Below are 19,933 nucleotides of genomic sequence, written 5' to 3'. Positions count from 1 at the left end.
AACTAATATTTTATTTTCTGTGCCCAGAGGTAAGACCCAAGAGTGAATATAGGGTGTATACATACCATCTTAAGGAAGAACAATAAACATGTGGAGAATTGACAAGATAAGGAAGAGGAGTTTGGCTTTAAGAGGTGATAAACTGTGGAAAGTGAAGCTTGTGCAGAAAGTAATGATAGATAAGAGAGAGGTTGGTGGAGTATGGTAGTGCAGACCCATCTCTGTATGGATTTTCTGTCTCTTGTACTACGAGTTATTCCTTCCCTAGAGCAGGAGAGAGGAGAACATCTTCACAAAGGGAAATTTATGGCTCACTCTTAGGCCATGAAATAAAAACACTGAGATTTTTCTGTTTCTTAATTCTGCTTTTAACACAAAACAATCCTTGAGACACGTGGCATCTTTCTGTCATCGCCTCTCATATTCAGATCCATGCTTATAAGGAGCATAGGGGACCACGTTTCCTCACACCTCGGGAGAGTCTCTGAGCTGGAGCCCAGGAAGGAAATGGTAATAGTCACAAATGCAGGAAAGAAAGGAAGTGGGTAAGTATGAACCCGGGAGGGCACACACAGAATAGACACAAGAGAGGCAGAAAGCATGAATTGGAGTTTCAGTCAACTCAGACAGGTACTCAGAGCATTGTGCTCTTGGCTCCAGCATGCAGAGTGTCCTCTTGGCATCAAGACAAGGCGATGAGGCTTTGTGGAAAGGAGCAGGTTGGGGGCCTGAGGGTTATGAGCTGTAGGTGGCTCATCTCCAGCGATACAGATGCTATGTGAGATGTGAAGCCTTCCTTCCTGGCACCACTGCTTCTGTCTGTAACTCCACACAGTGACTCAGCTGTGTCTCCCAAGTTCTGTCATCTGAACAATCTGTGAACATTCCTTTCACATAACTCACATTTCTGATAGCAATGCCAAACAGACCTGAGCCAAGCACTTGCCTTGAACGGGCTTAGAGAACCCCAAATACACTTTTATTATCAAGTATTTATTTATTTCTTAATCTCATTTTAATATTTTATGTGTGTGCCTGTTTGGGCTGTACATATATATGTTTACTCTGTGTGTGTGTGTGTGTGTGTGTGTGTGTGTGTGTGTGTGTGTGTGTTGCCCACAGAGACCAGAAAAGGGAACTGGAGTTACAGAGATGATCATGAGCTGCCATGTTGGTGCTGGGAACCAAACCCAGGTCTCGGGTAGTAGGAACAGCTACTGTTCTTAACCACTGAGCCATCTTTCTAGCCCCACAGATCCTTTGTTGAGTTTGCTTAATTTGCTAGAGTCTGGCTTAAGGAATTTAGAGAAACACATTTACAGGTTCATTACAAGATGTACAGATGAGAATTGATGGAGCGAGGTGCAAGGACAGTTGCTGAGCTCCTGCCCTCCACGCTGCATGGAGGAGCCTCCAGGAGCCTCTCTGCTGTCTGGAAGTGTTCCATCACCTGCATTTCTCCAGTGTAACTGAGAATGGACACCATATGCACCATATAGTTGTGAGCATACAACATGAGTATGATCCAATGTTAACAGAGTGGGGAAACCCAGTGGAGCCTGTCCAGACTCTCCTTAACCTCTCTATGCTGCATTCCTCCTCCAAACTGTAAGACAGTCCCCCTTCATGTCTCCCTTAGGAAGTGGATTTCTTGTGAGACTGAGAAATTTGCATTTCTATGACTAGCCTTGGGAAATAGAAATCCTTGTTATTTCAGTGGCCTGGGTTAGGGGGAGGGTGACGAACTAGAAACCAGAGCTGATGTGCAGGCAAAATGGTTCAGCATGTGTCTTAGTTGGGGTTTTATTGCTGTGAGGAGACACCGTGACCAAGACAACTCTTATAAAAGACATTTCATTGGGGTTGGCTTACAGGTTCAGAGGTTCAGTCCATTATCACTATGGTGGGAAGCATGGCAGCATCCAAGCAGGCATGGTGCTGGAGAAGGAGCTGAGAGTAGTTCTACATCTTGATCCAAAGGCAACCAAGAGACTCTCTTCTGCAGGCAGCCAGGAAGAGGCTTTCTTCTGCACTGGATGGAACTTGAGCATGGGATCTTAAAGACCACACCCCTCCCCCCAGTGACATACTTCCCCAACAAGGCCACACCTCCTAATGATGCCACTTCCCATGAGCCAACATATTTAAACCACCACAGGATGTGAAAACATTTGAACCCAAAGGCTGATGACTTGAGTTCAACTCTCAGAACATATGGTAGAAGAAGAGAATCAACTCACAAAAATTGCCCTCTGACCTCCACATTTGCTGTGGGACACACACGGACGAACACACACACACACACACACACACACACACACACACACACACCAATATCATACTGATTAAAAAGCATCTCCTCGCTGTCTAGCCAAAGCCTGGACGGGTCTCCTCTCTGTCCATCTCAGCACTAAATAGACTTAACATGTAAGAGTTGTAGACTCGTTTTAAATTTCCCAGATGTTTTAGTTCCAGGGTGCAGCTGTAGACACACAGGGAATATCCCTCAAATCCTCTTTAGTCAGCCCTCTCCCAGAGGCCTGTCATGAAGTCTGATGTCCCACTTCCCTTTCATCTTCCCCCACACTCTGACTCCCGCCCTCTCCTCCTTTCCCTCAGCTTTTCCTCCTGTGGATCCCTGGCTGACACTTCCCTCTACTGCAGCCAACCAGTTCAAAGCAGCCCACAGCTCAGCCTTGAAGATGCATTAAAGGGAATTTGGATGCTTAATTTTCCCCCCAGTGACACTGCAGCTTCCAGCTGCTTCTGCCCAGAAGCTCTGTGCCTGTTGCCCCTTGGGAAGCCAGCAAGTATAAAAATAAAGACCTCACAGCCTTTGCCTAGCTGTCCCATTTAGTTCCCTGGAGAATGTGCTGACCCCCAGAAAGTATCTGGTCTCAGAAATTGGGGTTCTTGGCTCCACACTGAAGCCCCCTCATGCCTATCTCTTCCCTAGCCACTGTTCCCTAAGTCTGCACACTTACACTGAGGAGAGGCTCCAACATTGTTCAGTAAAGGACGCTGTGAAGGTTACTAACTGTGTACCATAGGCTTCCAGGAACTCAGGGAACCATGGCTCAGGAGAACCCAGCAAAAGCTTGCCCTTTCTCAGTCTAAGCAGAGAGTGTTTCCTACATTCCGGCACTCACAGACCTTCAATAAAATGAGACCTCTGGAGATCACATGTCGAGTCCTCTGCCTTTCCTCACAGGCATCAGAAGCTGTGCCCTGCTCTCCTGAGGGTTTGCTCTGGCAGACTAATTCTCTCAAGGGCACACACTTGGAGGAAGTGTGAACCAGATTTTGCCCTAGCCTGAGGCTCTCCGTCACACAGTGTTCTTCAGAAAATACCACCTGCCTTTAGACGTTGTTCAACTCAAAGTCGGGATAAGCAATCGTTCCGTTGTTTTGATTTATTTCCCTCAAGGAATTTGTGTCCACTTGAACACAAGCTGCTTAAACTATGCAGCTCTCTCTCCAAACCTGCAACAATCTAGGCAACGAGCAAAGTGGATTCCACTCAAGTGGATTCTACTCACACTGAGACGCACAAACATCCTATTAGGAAGGAAAGAAGAAACGGGCATGTAACAACCACAGAATGAGCTACAGGTATTCTAAAAAAACAAACAAACAAAAAACAAAAAACAGAAGGAGAAGCAGGAAGCTCTCTCAGCCTCCAAGAAAGCAAACACGAAGCCAGGCAGTGGTGGCGCACTCCTTTAATCCCAGCACTTGAGAGGCAGTGGCAGGCGGATTTCTGAGTTGGAGGCCTGTCTGGTCTACAGAGTGAGTTCCAGGACAGCTAGGAAAATCCAGGTCAGGGAAGACTGCCCCTTCAGGGAATCGGATATAGGAATCTCCCTTCCTTCCTTTTGGTCTCTCTGGCTTTCAAGCAGGCGCATGCTCTCTTGTCATGGGTGCGTGTGAACACCACGTGCATGGTGAACATTGTATAGACAGCACATATTTCCACACAATCACAATCATAAATCTCAAGGCTGCTTGAGTTGGGCAGCTTCAAGTATAACTCCAAACTCTAGAGACTATTTGTGAAAGTGCAGTCCAGTTGCAGCAGAAGACAGCAGTGTTTTGGAAATGCCAGTACCATGAGAAAAACAGCATCATACAGGTAGCTGGAGTCTAGAAGACAAGGTGTGTGCTACAAAGGGCAGAGCTGGAGAAGTGACCCAAGACCTTGGAGGATCCCAGAAGATCCTGAGTGGATCCCAGACATTGGACAGTTGGAGTTTGATTTTGATTTTGATTGTGACTGTGCCCTGATATTTTCACCTCTTGAAGTAAGGAAGTATTTTAGTGGAGCCCACAGTTAAGAAACTTTGAATTGTAAAAAGACTTTGAATTTCAAAAGAGATTGGATATTTTAAAGGGATTGAAACTTTAATATGTAAGAATTTGTAAAGACTGTGGGTCTTTTAAAGTTATTTAGATCTTGGGGATGAATAAGAAAGTAAGGCTTGAGGCTTAATAGTGATGTATTTTGTGTGTCAAGTTGACAAGGGGTCAATTGTACTGGCTGGTTTTGTGTGTCAACTTGACACAGCTGGAGTTATCACAGAGAACGGAGCCTCTCTTGAGGAAATGCCTTCATGAGATCCAGCTGTGAGGTATTTTCTCAATTACTGATCAAGAACGGGAGGACCCATTGTGGGTGGTACCATCCTGGGCTGGTGGTCCTGGGTTCTATAAAAAGGCAAGCTGAGCTAACCAGGGGAAGCAAGCCAGTAAGCAGTACCCCTCCATGGCCTCTGCATCAGTTCCTGCCTCCAAGTTCCTGCCCTGTGTGAGTTCCTGTCTTGAATTCCTTTGGTGATGAACAGCAATGTGGAAGTGTAAGCTGAATAAATCCTTTCCTCCCCAACTTGCTTCTTGGTCCTGATGTTTGTGCAGGAATACAAACTCTGACTAAGACAGTCCCCAAATCTTAATGGTTCTAAGTTTTAAAACCACAAGGCTTTTTATTCTGCAACTCAAGGCAATCATTTAACTGTGAGCCACTGTGCAGGAAGTATTTTGACTGTATTTCCAGTATGTAATGGCACACCTTGAATATCCCCATGCCAAAAGAGAGGAATGGGAAGATAACAAGGAAAGCCCAGACCAAAGCAAGTCCCAGCAGGGAGAACACCAAGCCTACAGTCCCATGTCTGGTATCTGGGGCAATTGATGGCATCATCAGGTTCCAACAGGCATGAACAGCTCCATCCCTGAAGTTCTGCTGACTCCACTCTAAACTGTAGGCTTCCTCAGCAAATATTCTGGCCCTGGCATCTCCAGCGTCTTGTTGTTTTTAGGCTTTACCTTGGCAATTTTGCATGGTGACTTCCTGAGGCTCCTTCTGGAGAATCCAACCCCACCAATGTTGTCTGACCTTGATGACTCTCTGTAACTTTAGTGCATGCCTCCACTGCCCTGTTACTCTAAGACTTTTGCTTTTCTTCAAAGACATAAAAATGTGGATGGTACTGACCAATTCCGCTACTAGCTCAGCATACAGTCCTGAACCCGCACCCATAGCTCTAATGCCTCTGAGCATCCTAAAACCTGAACCTGGGGAAACTCTCCCCTAGCTCCCTGGTTGTTTTTGGTTTTTTTTGTTTTTTTTTTTTTTGTTTGTTTTTGTTTTTTGAGCAAGTATGCTTGGTCCCTGGCTGGTAACTCCAATTTGGGAAGTGATAGAAACTTTAGATGGTAGAGTCTAGCTGGAAGAAAGATACCACTAGAGTGTTTCTGAAGGCTGTACCTGCCCCTAATTCTTTCCCCTCTCTCCAGTTCCTACCTAGCATGAGATAAATTGTGTCCACCACATGTTCCTACCACTGTGAAGTTCTGCCTCACCGCAGGCCGAGCTTCAGTAGAGCCAGGGACTATGGGCTGAAAACTCTGAAATCATGAACTGAAATACATAACTATTCCATTAGATTGTTCTACAGGTTTTATTAGTTCCTAATAAATATGAATGAGGAGGGTCCTTCATCTGTTCAGATGTCAATCCTTTTCAGATAATGTTTTACAAATAATTCCCCGCCCCCAGCAGTGACCTATCTTTTCATTCTCTTAAAGACTTGGTTTTTTTTCCTAAATAAAATGTTCTTTCCCCCTTTTAAACCTATCTCCTTGCAGAAAGCCTTCTCTATTGGTCTGAAGTCTGAAGCAAAGGAAGCGTCTATAACGAAATTCTCAGGGGCCTTGGGAAGGGAGTCAAACAGACACAAGTGTCCTGAAACAACCTGACAGTCCCAGTCCAGAGGAAATCAACTGCGAACAGCAACCAGGAAGAGCACGCTGCTTCTGCGTCTGCCTCCGCTGTCTAGAACGGAGCCTCGTATAAGCCCTGGAAGCTGTAATCAAATACTAAACTCTCAGAGTACAGGCTGTCGTCAGACAGATGACTATGCAATGGCTTAGCTGCCACCTCGCCCTCTTGGCAGGGTCGGAGAAAACTGTGGCTGGAAGCTGGTGGAGCAGCCAGTCCTCATCAGCCCACCGACACTACACGGAAGGATTAATAAATCTAATCTACAATGGCTTAAAGGGGGTATGGGAACATCGTGCAAATAAATGCATTATCTCCCACACTGGTTCATCTCTGAACTATATTCAGGGGACTGGTAGCGCCATCTAACAAAGCCCAGATGACCAGAAGATCACGTGTGTGAGCAACCACAATCACAGTGCTAACACAGAGGGCTCAGAGGCCAAGAAAGTGCGACCCAATACAGAGGCCATGTTGTGACCTGAAGCTAGTGTTCCAAATTTTGTCGTCTCACACCTGCCTGGAATGCTCTATGGAAACAGGCTGAACCTGCTGGGTAGGTTTTACTGGAGGGACGCTTACCACTCACAGTTTACCATTGTCAAACACCCAGGAATGGTGTCTTCAGTTCCTCTCCTGTGTTACTGTGGCTCTCTCCAGAAGGCACAGAAAAACAGAAGGGATAAGGAATTTAACCTCATTCCTATTTAATCAATGTATATCATATCTATACCTCCCTCTTGTCCCTCCAATTCCTCCCTTGCCTCTCCATTTTAGATTCATGGCTTCCTTCCTCTATAATTATTATTGTTACAAAATATGGCTTCTGGGTCCACTTAGTGTCGTTCATATGTCCATGTGTTTGGGATTGGGTAACTGGTGTGTGTGGTGGGGGGTGGGGGTCTTATTCTCCCTTGCTCAATGGTCATGTTCAGATAGAATGTCGCTGACCAGAAACTCTCTGGTTCAGGATTGTAGGCTGTGGCACTAAAGCTGGCTTTTCTTCTGCAAGTCAACAAGAAGTGTCTGTTAAGTCAGCTATAATGATCTGTGCAGAAAGAAGCCATGGAATAAGCCGGGCGTGGTGGCGCAGGCCTTTAATCCCAGCACTTGGGAGGCAGAGGCAGGCGGATTTCTGAGTTCGAGGCCAGCCTGGTCTATAAAGTGAGTTCCAGGACAACTAGGGCTATACAGAGAAACCCTGTCTTGAAAAACCATTAAAAAAAAAAAAAAAATTGAAGCCATGGAGTGTTAACTAAGGCTCTCCCAGCACCACACCTACATGATTCAAAATAGGAATAAAGTTCAGTAGAAATCGTAGTTTGGCACCAAGAGTTTGTATATATTAGAATACCTTGCTTAGTATGTGCAAAGCCCTGGGTTCAATGTCTAGAGCATTATGAAACCATAAAAGTTGAAAAATAATTAGATTGAACCAAAAAGAGATGTAAGAATTTAAAATATTCTGACACTTCTTATATCAATTAGCATATACTTCCTAAAATATTTCTACCCTCCCACCAACATCTCCCCCCCCCGTGTGTGTGTGTGTGTGTGTGTGTGTGTGCCTTACCTACTAGTGGTTTCCTATGGGCTTGTGGCTGATATCAACATAGAAGTCTATTCAACCAGCCCCAAACCCAAGATTGGGCCTGCCCATCTGGTATGCTGAAGACTTCATTGACAAACACCATAAACTCTAAGCTGTCCACCCCCTCATCCACTTCCATCTTCTACCATAACTAAATAAACATTCTATGGTGTCTTAACTGGTTATAGCAGTGACTGAGGGAAGACTGGATTCTCAAATCCCTGTGGAGTTTGCTTTGGCAATTGATATTTTCCAGTTAAAAATAAACTGTTTTTAAGTTCTACAGGCTTATCAGGTGTTCTAGATTTTTTTGGCCATTGATTTGTAAAATACAAAATTTTAAGATATATATACATACACATACATATATATAACTGGAAAGATAATTCCACTATGCTTTGTAATCGTAATTCTTTCTGTAAGTTGCTTTAGAAAAGAAATTTTTCTTTTGCTTTCTTCCTCCATCTCTGTTCTGTTCACAATACACAGAAAGATGGACAGACAGACAAATGGATAAGAACACACGGAGAGATGGAGAGAGAATGACACGGGCTTATTTGGAGGCATCTGGTTTCTGTGATCTGCCTTGCAGAAGAGAAATTATAATGTCTATGTCTCCCTTCCAAGGAATATACAGAGCAAGTAGAGGAGTGTGAGGTTAGAGAGACTTTGACTCTGTGGCCTTTTGATGTCCTTTAGTCTAAAATATGCAACGTGTAAAAGAGACATACTTTACATATCACTTTCTGAGCCCCAGTAAGACCGAACCAGTGCTTCCTCTTACTGCTAAGGAGGCAAATATAAAATGCAGTCTACATTTATCCTGAAGTAAGTTATGCAAAGAAATGGGCCAGATCATGGGTAAGCTATGTCAGCTACATAGACAAATGTCAGATCTTGTAATATGTACTGAGAAAGGGTTAAAGAGGTTGCACAGTCCTAAGGGATTGTACTAAAGGTGCCTGCAGAGAGCAGGTACAGACAGGAGGCAGGCAAACTCTCTAGAAGGAACCAGGTTAGAGGCTTTAGGAGCCAGAAGCTTAGAGCTAACCAGGATGCAAAGTTGTCAAATGCAGGTCTTAAAAACAGGCCTTTTCAAGTATTAGTTTGAAGAAGGCTGATGTAACAGTCAGGAGAAGCCATTCTTGAGCTGGCATCTAGGAGCAGAGATGCAAGTCCTTGGCTGTGACAATTTTCCTGAACAAGGTTCAGGAACAGTCAAACAAGCACGCGTCACTCCTGTGACATGATCCAGACGTGGTGCTGCACAGTTAGTTGGTCTGGTGTGCTCACCAATCCTACAGTCCTGGTTTTTCTCTCAATTATACCCACGTGTTTAATTTGATAAGACATAGTTGGTAGTCTTGCATAAATGGGTTGTTTATTAGTCTGGGTGTCACAGTTGTCACTAGACAGATGGTGGGTGTTTACTTCCACAAAAAGGATACAGTTATTCAGGCTTCATGTTGACATTCGGAACAGAGCAAACTGTTGCTTTATAAAGTAGAATTGCCCATGCTAAGGCACAGCCTGGAAGCTACTGCTCTAGAGGTGTGGTGAGTCTTAGAGCAGGGCTCAGCCTGTCACCAGACCCTGTTTCCCTCTGCTTCCCTTTTCTGGCAAGCAGGTTGATAAGAAAATTCTACATAAAATCTAAGTGAGGGGCTGGGGAGATAGCTCAGCAGTTAAGAGCTCTTATGGAGAACCAGGGTTCAGTTCCTAGCATCCACGTGGTACTTCACAACTACTCATAACTCCAATTCCAGATAACCTGACACCCTCTTCTGACCCCCACAGGCACACAGGTACAAGTGTGGTACACATACATACATGCTGGAAAATATAGAAAAAGGAAAATAAGTAAATTTTCTTTTAAAAAAACAACCCAATGAGACAAGCGAGCAGGCTGCTGGCTGAGAACTCTGTTTCTGGGAAACAGCACACATCATCTAACCGAGCTGAAGGTGCTACATGATGCTCGCCACTCCAAATGGCCAACACCAGTGATTCCACCTGAAGGAATGCCTCTAATGTCACTGTTGATAATATTATAAAGTGGTTTGTGAGACTCCCACTAGCATTTTCGAAGAAGGAAGGCGGTTTCTCCCCCAAACCGTGAGGCAGGACAATCAGGCTCAGCACCATGAGAGACAAAAGCTCTCATTCTCATTTCCATCAATTTGCCTACAACAATTCTGATTACTGTGACAGAGTAATTAGGGAGTGGAAGAGTCCTCGTTTATTACAGCTGACATTGCACTACAGCAGCAGGAGGGGCCAACCACACCATCACTGGGTAAAGAATTACAAATTGAAACAAAGTTCTAAATAAATGTCCCACTGCTTGTGAATATACTAAAATAAATGACCAGGACCTGAGAATGCAATTAATTTTGATCTAATCCTCTATGAAAAGTGTGGACTTAAGGAACAAGAGCTTTCTCTCTCACGCTTAGCCAGGGTATCAAATCTTTATGCCTAAGCCTTAGCTCTTAGCCAGTTTCTCCCAAATGCTCTGTGGAGGAGCTCCTGATGCATGCAAAATGTCAGCCATACCCACACTTAAGAGGCTAAAAAAGGTTATTGTTTAATGCTGAAGAAGTTAGGGGCTTGCTAAACGAATACAAGAGCCACTGTGAATGCATGGAGTCCAGGACCTGAGAATTCACATATTCATTTAAAAGGAACGGTCAGTGTTTCTAGAGCAAAGCTAATATCTCTAAGGAGCTCTAGCCTCTCCACCACCACAATCCCACGAGCTTGGGGATATGTATGAAGCATTCCTTCTTCATATAGATTTGTGTTTTCCTGTGGTATCCAAGTCAATTACAGCTCTAAATTTACTCCAGGACGTTTTGTGCTGTTTCCCTGCCCCCATCAAAGCAACCAAAACTCTGCTTTCTGTTTTGAAAAAGTACTTTTAAATGCCCAAGTTCCTAAGCCCCCAAAGGGGTAATAATCAGTGTCCCCATTAAGCACTGGCTGCCCAAACACAGACAAACCTCCCCAAACAGGGTAGGTGGTGAAGGGTCGAATGGAGGGGACGTTCCAGTGTCTATTTTATCTCCACCCAAAGGTTTTTCTCTTAAGCTTAAGTTTGTGTTCTTGACAGAGTTCATTTGTTTCAACAATAGGAAAGGAAAGAGAAACAATCTAAAAAAACTTCCTTTACAAAATTGAAAGAAAGAAAGAAAGAAAGAAAGAAAGAAAGAAAGAAAGAAAGAAAGAAAGAAGAAAGAAGAAAGAAGAAAAAGGAGAAAGAAGACAAACCACTGGCTGCTCTTCCAGAAGACCTGAGTTCAATTCCCAGAATCTACTTAGAGGCTCACAACCATCTGTAACTGCAGCTCCAGGTGTTCCGGGGTCTCCTACTTCTGTGGGCACCAGGCACAGACATGCTGCACAGACACACGCGCAGACAAGACACCTGTACACATAAAACCTCAGAATAAAAATAAGATAAAGCTATGAAATATGACCTAACTAACATCAGGACCGTTGGTGACTATGTAAAATACAAAATCAACCACACAGAGATAAATACTCTTCGAATGTTCCTGTTGGGTCCTCTCCCCTGTTCTGCGGTTTCTCAGAAGAACTCATCAGTGGTTTGAGGAGAAAGCAAACCTTTGCCTAATGGAACCTATTAGGAGCTACTTATTAGACTTTGTGTGATGGATTCAACGTGACAAATACTTGGTCTGTCTATGGGTATTTACAATGTATCAATGAAGGACTTCCCAGAGAAATCGCCGGGTGAACAATGAGCACTGGGAGGAGCCTCTTCCCTACACTGAAGGTGCTAGAACACTGGTTCTCAACCTTCCTAATGCTGCAACCCTTCAGTACAGTCCCTCATGTTGTGGTGACCCCACACACACACACACACACACATTCATAAAATTATTGTTGTTGCTACTTCATAACTGTAAATTTGCTACTGCTATAAGTCGCAATGTGTTTTCCAATGGCCTTGGGTGACCCCTGCAAAAGGATCATTCAACCCCCACAGGGGTCATGACCCACAGCTTGAGAAGGGAGAGAAACAGGTCTCATTGAAAAGCTGAGAGATAGCAGAGAGGCTCTGTCACAGGGCAGCTGTCCACACTGCTGGAACATTAATAAAACCACAGGCAAGTGTGCTGCTGATAGGAACGGTGAGAGAGGTAGATCACTACAGTGCAGAAAACAAAGCCCTCTCCCCAGACACAGCCCTCTCCCCGGCGTTTTCAGGTTCCTTTTACCATCAGAAAAAAATTCACCAATGAGACAAGTAAGGAATCAGGAGTAAATTGTGTAATTTTTATGAAAGCATTTTTTTGAGATTATAATTTAATTATATCATTTCTTCCTTCCCTTTCCTCCCTCCAAACCTTCCCAGATGCCTCATGATCTCCTTCAATTTCATGACCTCTTTTATTATCATTATTATTATTAATTCTTTTATTTATGTATTTTTATTATTTATTTTTATTGGTGATTGTTTTACTTATTTATATTATTTGTTGTTTTAATATTATTGTTACATGCACATGTGTATGAACACATATATATTCATAAATATAACTTGCTCAGTCCATATAATGTTACTTGTATTATATCTTCAGGGTTGACCACTTAGCCCTGGATGGCCCATTGGTGAGCTGGTCCCTGAAGAGGACCACCTCTCCTGGCCAGCTTTACTCGGTTTCCTGCAGGTTTTTGTATAGGGCTAAGGCCTTCTGGACTTCACCCCGTCCAGTCTGGCATGTCCACTGGGGTTGCCCCTGTTCAGCTCACATTTGGATGATTATGTTGGTGAGATTTTGCAGGCATACTTTCTGAATGTTCTAATCTCACAGCAAACTCCTTGACCCTCTGGCTCTTACAATCTCTCCATTTCCTCTTCTGCAATATTCTCTGAGCCTTAGATGTGGGAATATTGTGTAGATGTATTCACGCCTCTGTGTTGTGATAGATTGTGATTTTCTGTGGCGGTCTCCATCTGTTCCAAAGAGAGGTCTTCTGGATGAAGGGTGAAGACTAAACTCATATATAGGTGGGTATGAGGAGAAAAGTTTATAGATTATTGTTCGGGATTATGCTAGTTTAGTAACTTTTCTACCGAGCAAAAATGTACATACCCAAGGGGTGAGTGTGGGGTTCTGAAAGGTAGATACTCTTGGGAGCAAGCTTAATTGAAGATGCAGAGTACTCGGGAGTTAAGGCAGGGCAGAGGTGAGGCATTCCAGACAAAGATTTTCCTAGAGCAGGGTTTACTCTATCTTTCTGCCCTCGTTGTGTCATGGCATCAGATACATGCGGGAGCTGGTGTTTTGCAAGGCAAATGATTTGAAGGTGCCTCTGTCATGAAGCAAAGATCAGTTAACAGTGGTCTCAGTGTGTTGGTCTCAGATGGTTGGGAGTGGTCTTGCTTTCTACAATTTAGAGTATTCATAGAATGTTCTGCTGAAAAGCAGCTCTGTGGTCATGTCTGCCTCTTTTTAATTATTCAGTATGCCTCTTTTCAAGTGTGTGCATGCATAGGAATGTATGTGCGTGCATGCATGCGTGCGTGCGTGCGTGCGTGCATGCGTGTGTGTGTGTGTGTGTGTGTGTGTGTGTGTATCCTTGAGAAGACCAAAGGTGGTAGACACACCTGAAACTGCTAGTACAGGTTGTGAGCCTCCCGACATAGGTACTGGGTACTGAACTCAGCTCTGTATCTCTGGCCTCTGCAAGAGCAGATTTTAACCACTAGTCCTCGAGTTAACCAGTCAGCCTCTTACGTTCTTCTCTTGCCTGTCTAGCCTGCTTCAAAGTGTATGGAGAATTTCTAAGCACTGGCAAAGGCCCAAACATGTGTGGAATGAAGTTAGCAGGTTGGTGGAAAGACAGAAGTCTTCATAGTGAAGAAGGATACTGTAAGGACCCTAATTTTTCCTTCCTATTGCTTGTCACAATGGGTTTTGTTGTGGAAAATGTTGCCTCTGGAGAAACAGCCTTGAATACAGAACACAGGCCCCATTTGCCCGTGAGAGCTCATCTAATTTTCCTAATGTATGAAAGTTACTGAGCAAAGGTTGCCATGTTCCCTCCTTAATGTTTAACTAGGAAATGCTTTCCAGAAATACATCTTTTATTTTGTTTATGTGAAAAACTTCATTAACCACATATTCATCCATAACTAGAATCATGGAATTATAAATTTGAGGCAAGTCCAAGCTATATAGGAATTTCAACTTCAGCCTGAACTGTCTTGACTGTGTCTTCAAGAGCCAGGAGCTGGGCATATAGCTCAACTCAATGACAGAGCATTTGCCCAGCACATCATAAATAAGTTTTTCTTCCTAGATTTCTGCTTTCAAGAGAATGCAGAAAACTTTAACTATCTGCTGGGTACAACTGCTCCTCCAATTCCCAGTTTGACTGTTTGTTGTTTCCATGGTAGGAATCAAACCCAGAGCTTTGGGCATATTAGGCAACTACAATCCTCCAGCCCTTAAACCTCTCAGCTCTTGCTAAGCATGATGGCATACAACCGTAATACCAGCCGTCAGACAGCAGAAGCAGGAGGATCAGGAGTTCAGGGCTAGCCTGGACTACAGAGCTCCAGACAACCTGGGCTACATAGTGATACCCTGCTTCAAAAAGACCAAGGGGAGAGAAATTTGTTCACTCTGGGGGGTGGGGGGGAAGGTACCTGCTTTTAATCTAAACAAAACTTTCTCAAGTGGTCACTTCTCCGTCATCAGTTCACTGGAGGAGAGCGCAGCATGCCACCCTAGAACGTATCACTCTGGCGTACTGATCATTCTGAGCTGAAGGAGCTTAAGAAGAAGCAGACACAGAGTAGATCCTCTTTTCTCCCCTTTGGGGGAGGCATACATTCCCCGTGAGAAAGCTGCCTGCCTGGCTCCATGGTGAAAATATTCTTATCTGGAGAGATGTGCAGTGCATGCCAAGAGGAATCTAGGCAAACAAAACCTATGTCCCATCAGCTTCTCCTGTATATTTCCCATTCACACTCCCATGTCCTGATGTGGACACAAGCCCCTTCCTCGTGTCTAGCTATTTCTATACGTGTCATCCACTGCTGAAAATATACATAAATGTTTTATCCTAGTAACCTCTTTGAAGTTTTCATTTCTTTGTCAAAGTTCTCTGTGTCAAGTAAATTTTTTTTAATTTTTAATAAATTTGACATTCATTAATATTATTAAGACAGGGTCTCTTGTAACCCAAACTGGCTTTGAACTCACTTTTTGTATTAGAGGGTGACCTTGAACTCTTGATTCTCTTGCCTTTACCTCCTCATATATACAACTGGGCCCAATTCATTTGGGGCTGGGGATTGAACCCAGTCCCTGACTGTGTTAGGCAGGCACTCTACCAACTGGGTTCTACTCCCCAGCCCCAGGGGAAAATCCTAACAACAAGCTCTGTACTTTTTTCTTCTGTTATTCTGTCTTTGGTCAGCTTTGGGCATATAATTTCCCCCTGCAATATTTTATGTTGTTCAAATCTCCAGTCTTTCAATCCCCCTCCTTGCTTAGGCCTCTCTTATGTGTCTCCTAAAAGGCAATTATTTTCCAGTTACTCAGAGTGGGCCTCTGTCTGGTAGCTCATTTATACCATTTATCTACCATTAGCTTCCATTTCTATTTTGATTGTTGCCAGAGAAAGTTAAAGGTAATGTTTTAGCAAATAAATTTATCTTGCAAGGCTTGATGGCACACATCTTAAATCCCAGTATATGGAAGGCAAAACCAGACAGATCTCTGTGAGTTCAGGGCCCTGGTCTGCATAGCTAACTCCAGGCCAGCAGGACTCCACAGTGAGACTGCCTAAAAACAAAACAACAGTACATCTGCCTACACATGATGGAGACAGAACCGGTATTTAACCAATTTCTGTTTCACTTTTCTCTTACTAAGCATATAGAAACTCCATTTTCTGGTCTAGTGTGCGTGCGTGCGTGCGTGCGTGCGTGTGTGTGTGTGTGTGTGTGTGTGTGTATGTTCACAGGCCCCCTCACAACTTCCTCATGTAATCGTTTCTCCTCTCTGTGTTTGACAGCACTCTCTAGCAGATCACCAGATCCAGCAATCTGAGGATTGTCCCCAACTCTCCCTCTTCCTTTATCCAACATCATACCCAGTTACTCTAACCCCTCCCCACCAAAATTTTTCCATTTTTAACGTCTCCTTTCCATCTTCAATGTCACCCGGTTTCTGCTGATTAATCAGGTTTCCTGGGTTCCCTGTCATGTGCCCTGTTCTCTCTCTCCTGTGCAGTTTCTTATTTCACTTACTGACTAAACTGCACCATGGCCTGCAGGATTTCTCCTGGCCCTGCCTGTCTCTCTGGCCTGCTCTCAGAATTCTCCTCCTCCTCCTCCTCCTCCTCCTTCTTTTCCTCCTCCTCTTCCTTCTCCTCCTCTTCTTCCTCTTCTCCTTCCTCTTCCTTCTCCTCTTTTCTCCCCCTCTTCCTCTTTGTCCTTCCCCTTAAGTTTGTATTTAGCCCTCAAGTCCCCCAGAAGGACACCCTGAGCCTCTACTTAAAGTCCATCCCTTTTTAACTTCTGTCATGGTAATTAGTCTCTGTAGAAACCTTTGTGACACTCTTTTTTTGTTTGTTTGTTGGGTTTTTTGGTTTGGTTTGGTTGCCCACACACACACACACACACAAGACAGGGTTTCTCTGTGTAGCCATGGCTGTCCTGGAACTTACTTTGTAGACCAGGTTGGCCTCAAACTCAGAAATCCTTCTGCCGCTGCCTCCCAAGTGCAGGGATTAAAGGCATGTGCCGCCGCCGCCACCACCACCACCACCACCACCCGACTTTGTGACACTCTTATCTGTTCTGTATTCACTGGCCTGCCTTCTCCAACAGAACAGCTGTGTGCACAAGGAAAAATAATAGCAAAGACTTTCTTTGTGTTAGACCCGGCCTAGGTGTTTTATGTATGTGAGTGCAGAGTGTCCAGCGTCTCCTGGAAACACCACCTTTTGTTTCCTCATAACCACACTTCCCAGAATGTATGTAGTGCTCCACAGAGTTCGTTTGTTTGTTTTAGACAGGTGGAAATTTTTCTAGTTAAACCTCCCAAAGCCTCATATGTTTAGCAGAACAACATGGGGGAAATTTTTCCAGTTACCTCAAAAATTCAAAGACAGAACACAGCAACGTGTCAATTGAGAATGATGTCCCTGTGTCTTGGAAGGGGATGTTACTTATAAACGGCCATGTGTCTGTAAAAGAGGAAGCTGACAGAGAAGCTCTGTCCTGCGTGATGCCAGCCATAGACATTTTGATGTGCGGTGAGGCTCCACAGAGAACATGTGACCTTCTAGTGCTGCTGATACTAAGGGTGACCTCGTAGCCTCTGGATCAGATGAGTCATGGTCTGTGGTTGCGTTTGTCCCAAATGCCCTTTCCTAGTACTTTCCATGCCTGGCCCTTGCTTTTGCCTGATGCTAAACCAGAAAAGTCTATGGCGTTTCTAGGAGAGCGTTGGGTGAACCGGGGTGAGCAGGCATTACAACAGGACCACGGACAACACACCCACAACAACTGCTTCAACTCTCCAGCAATCGGCACTTCCCACGCGACAGGATCATGCTTTAAGACAGAGGTACAGGGAGGGTAAAAGGCACTTACCCTTGCAAATTGACTGTTTAGCATCAGCGAACAAAACTCACAAAAAAACAAAATGAAGGAAAATATTTAAGTAAGTCTGTGGAAGGTCACAGAAATGTGACACAAAAAGACTGGTCAGTGAGGCCTGCAGACGCCTTTCTCTTCTGTTTCGTTCCATTGCTAATACCAAGCCTCACGCATGCTCAACAGCTGAGCCACATCCTCATGGGATGAAGACAGTAAAGGGGAGAGCACACAGCTTTCTTACAAGAGATAGGACAGGTATAGAAATACAAATGACTTTTTGAAAGACATGTCACCCAGGAAAAATAGTAACACTGTGCACCCAGGTTGGTACAGACTTCTTGTCTCAGAAGATGAGGTCCTGATGGTGGGAGAGGGTGTGAAGTGGATTTCTGTGGGGCAACCCTCTGCTCTGATACAGAAGGGATTATAGGACATGAGACGCCTCCAACTCAAACAATGTTCATAGGAAGTGGTGTATGTGGCAGTGGCACACCAGGAAACCCCTCAGGAGGCCCCTCGGGAGGCCCCTCGGGAGGCCCCTTGGGAGGCCCCTCAGGAGGCTTACTGCATTTCAATGATGCTTCATCTCCATCCTCAGGGCAGTGCAGGAAGGTGGATAAAAACTCACTGATTAAATCTTGTGATGATAACTGACTTCTGCTCTTCAAAAACACCAAAGTCTTGAAATCAAAGACTGAGGAACTGGTGTAGATTGAACACAACTAAAGCGTGACCAGATTCAAAGACATATGCACCAAGTGACTCCCAACTGCATCCTTTTCTTTCTCTTCTTCCTCTTCTTCCATCTCTTCCTCTTCCTCCCCCATCTCTTCTTATTCCTCATCCTCCTCTCCCTCCTACTCCTTCTCCTTTCCTTCCCCTGCCCTTCTTGAAACCCAAATTCACTACTTGGCTGGAGTTTGCTCCAGGCTGTAATCCTCTTACCTATGTCCCTAGGTCTGGTTTGTACTAGGATTATAGGTGTGTACCACCATACCCAGATAGACCAGTGTCCTTCATTCAAAATGAGACTACTGTGGTAGCTGGTAAATCCTGACTGAGAACTAGCTGTAGATTAGAAGGTAGGAACCAGCTTGGAGACATAGGGAACGTTCCTGTGGCTCAGTTGGAATCCTTTCCCAAAGGACTATGGAAACAAACTTCGTGTTTGTGTGTGTGTGTGTGTGTGTGTGTGTGTGTGTGTGTGTGTGTGTGTGTGAACTTGTCTGTTGCTGTAATAAAACAATGACCCAAAACAACTTGAGATCATACTTCACTGAGCTATTCCAGGGTAGGAACTCAAAGCAAAACCTAAGCAGCGACCGTGGAGGAGCTCGACTTACTGGCTTTCTTAATTGTTTGTTCCCTGGTTCTGCCCTTCTCCTTCCCTATTGTTGAGACTTGACTTCTCACTCCAGGATCATTTTGTGGTCCAGCTTTAGCCTGGTGATTGCCGCCTTGCTGGGTCGGATGCCCATGTGGACAGTTGTGACATTAGCCTTTTCTCGGCTGCACTTGTTCAATGGAGATGACGTGTTTCTTCCTGGACACTCGGGATGCTTTGCCAATCTGCAGGCCTTCATGGTGTCCTTGGACAACCTGAACTTCATCATCCTTTCAGTGGGCACGGATGGAACCGTGTACTTCTGTCTCGGCTCTCTGGAAAGGGGGAAGGCAAGATCTTCGTCCAAATGTGAGAAGGTACATTAAAATGCTGTGTGCAGTTCTTGACTTGGTCACAAGTCACAAAAGGATTGAATGTAATTTTGGCACCTGCCAAATAGATATCTGTTTTAAATTTGGGGTAGACTGTCAATAGACTCTGATAAAGTTTATCTGAGGAGCTCCAGTGATTATTGCCACCAAATAATAGTTTTCTTTTCCTCTACAGAAGGTCTGCTACCCGCTGCTTACCTGAGTTTCTCTCAATAGCATCTGACAGAGACAAGTGTACAATTGAACAAATTTATAACAGTCCATTTTCCATGACAAATTGCTTAATTTGAGAAACAATTTACATTCTTGGCTTTCTGGTCTCCTGCTGACATTGAGATAAATGCTACCGGTCTTGGGGATTTATTTGAATTCAATTTCACATATTAATGTGATGCACAGAAAATTGTTAACTCCTCCAGCCTTCGTTCCATCGTTCTTCATCCCTGCCTGGGAATCTTGCTGAAGCCCATGCATTAGCGAGGGCCACTCTTCATTTTGATGCACTTGGAAAGCCCAGTGGGGTCTCGTTGGTTTTCCACCCTCAGGGTCAGACAGAACCACCCAAGTGCATGCTCTACTTAGTGGCTAGGACTTCAGGCTTTATTTTCAACATATGGGGGATTTTATCACCATGAATTGACCCAATTACTGTGTTCACTTAATTATATTGCCTAGCTTTCTTATTTGGATAAATCCTTAA

The 19,933-nt window shown here is 44.3% G+C and overlaps 1 pseudogene; it reads right to left on the bottom strand.

Moving 5' to 3' along the window:
• Rpl26-ps1 (ribosomal protein L26, pseudogene 1) lies at window positions 18,866-19,294 on the bottom strand (annotated as a pseudogene).

Source organism: Mus musculus, chromosome 10 (assembly GCF_000001635.26).
Source record: "Mus musculus strain C57BL/6J chromosome 10, GRCm38.p6 C57BL/6J".
Lineage (NCBI taxonomy): Eukaryota > Metazoa > Chordata > Mammalia > Rodentia > Muridae > Mus > Mus musculus.
The sequence above is the reverse complement of the archived record's forward strand: the minus strand, read 5'-3'. Positions and strand labels throughout refer to the sequence as shown.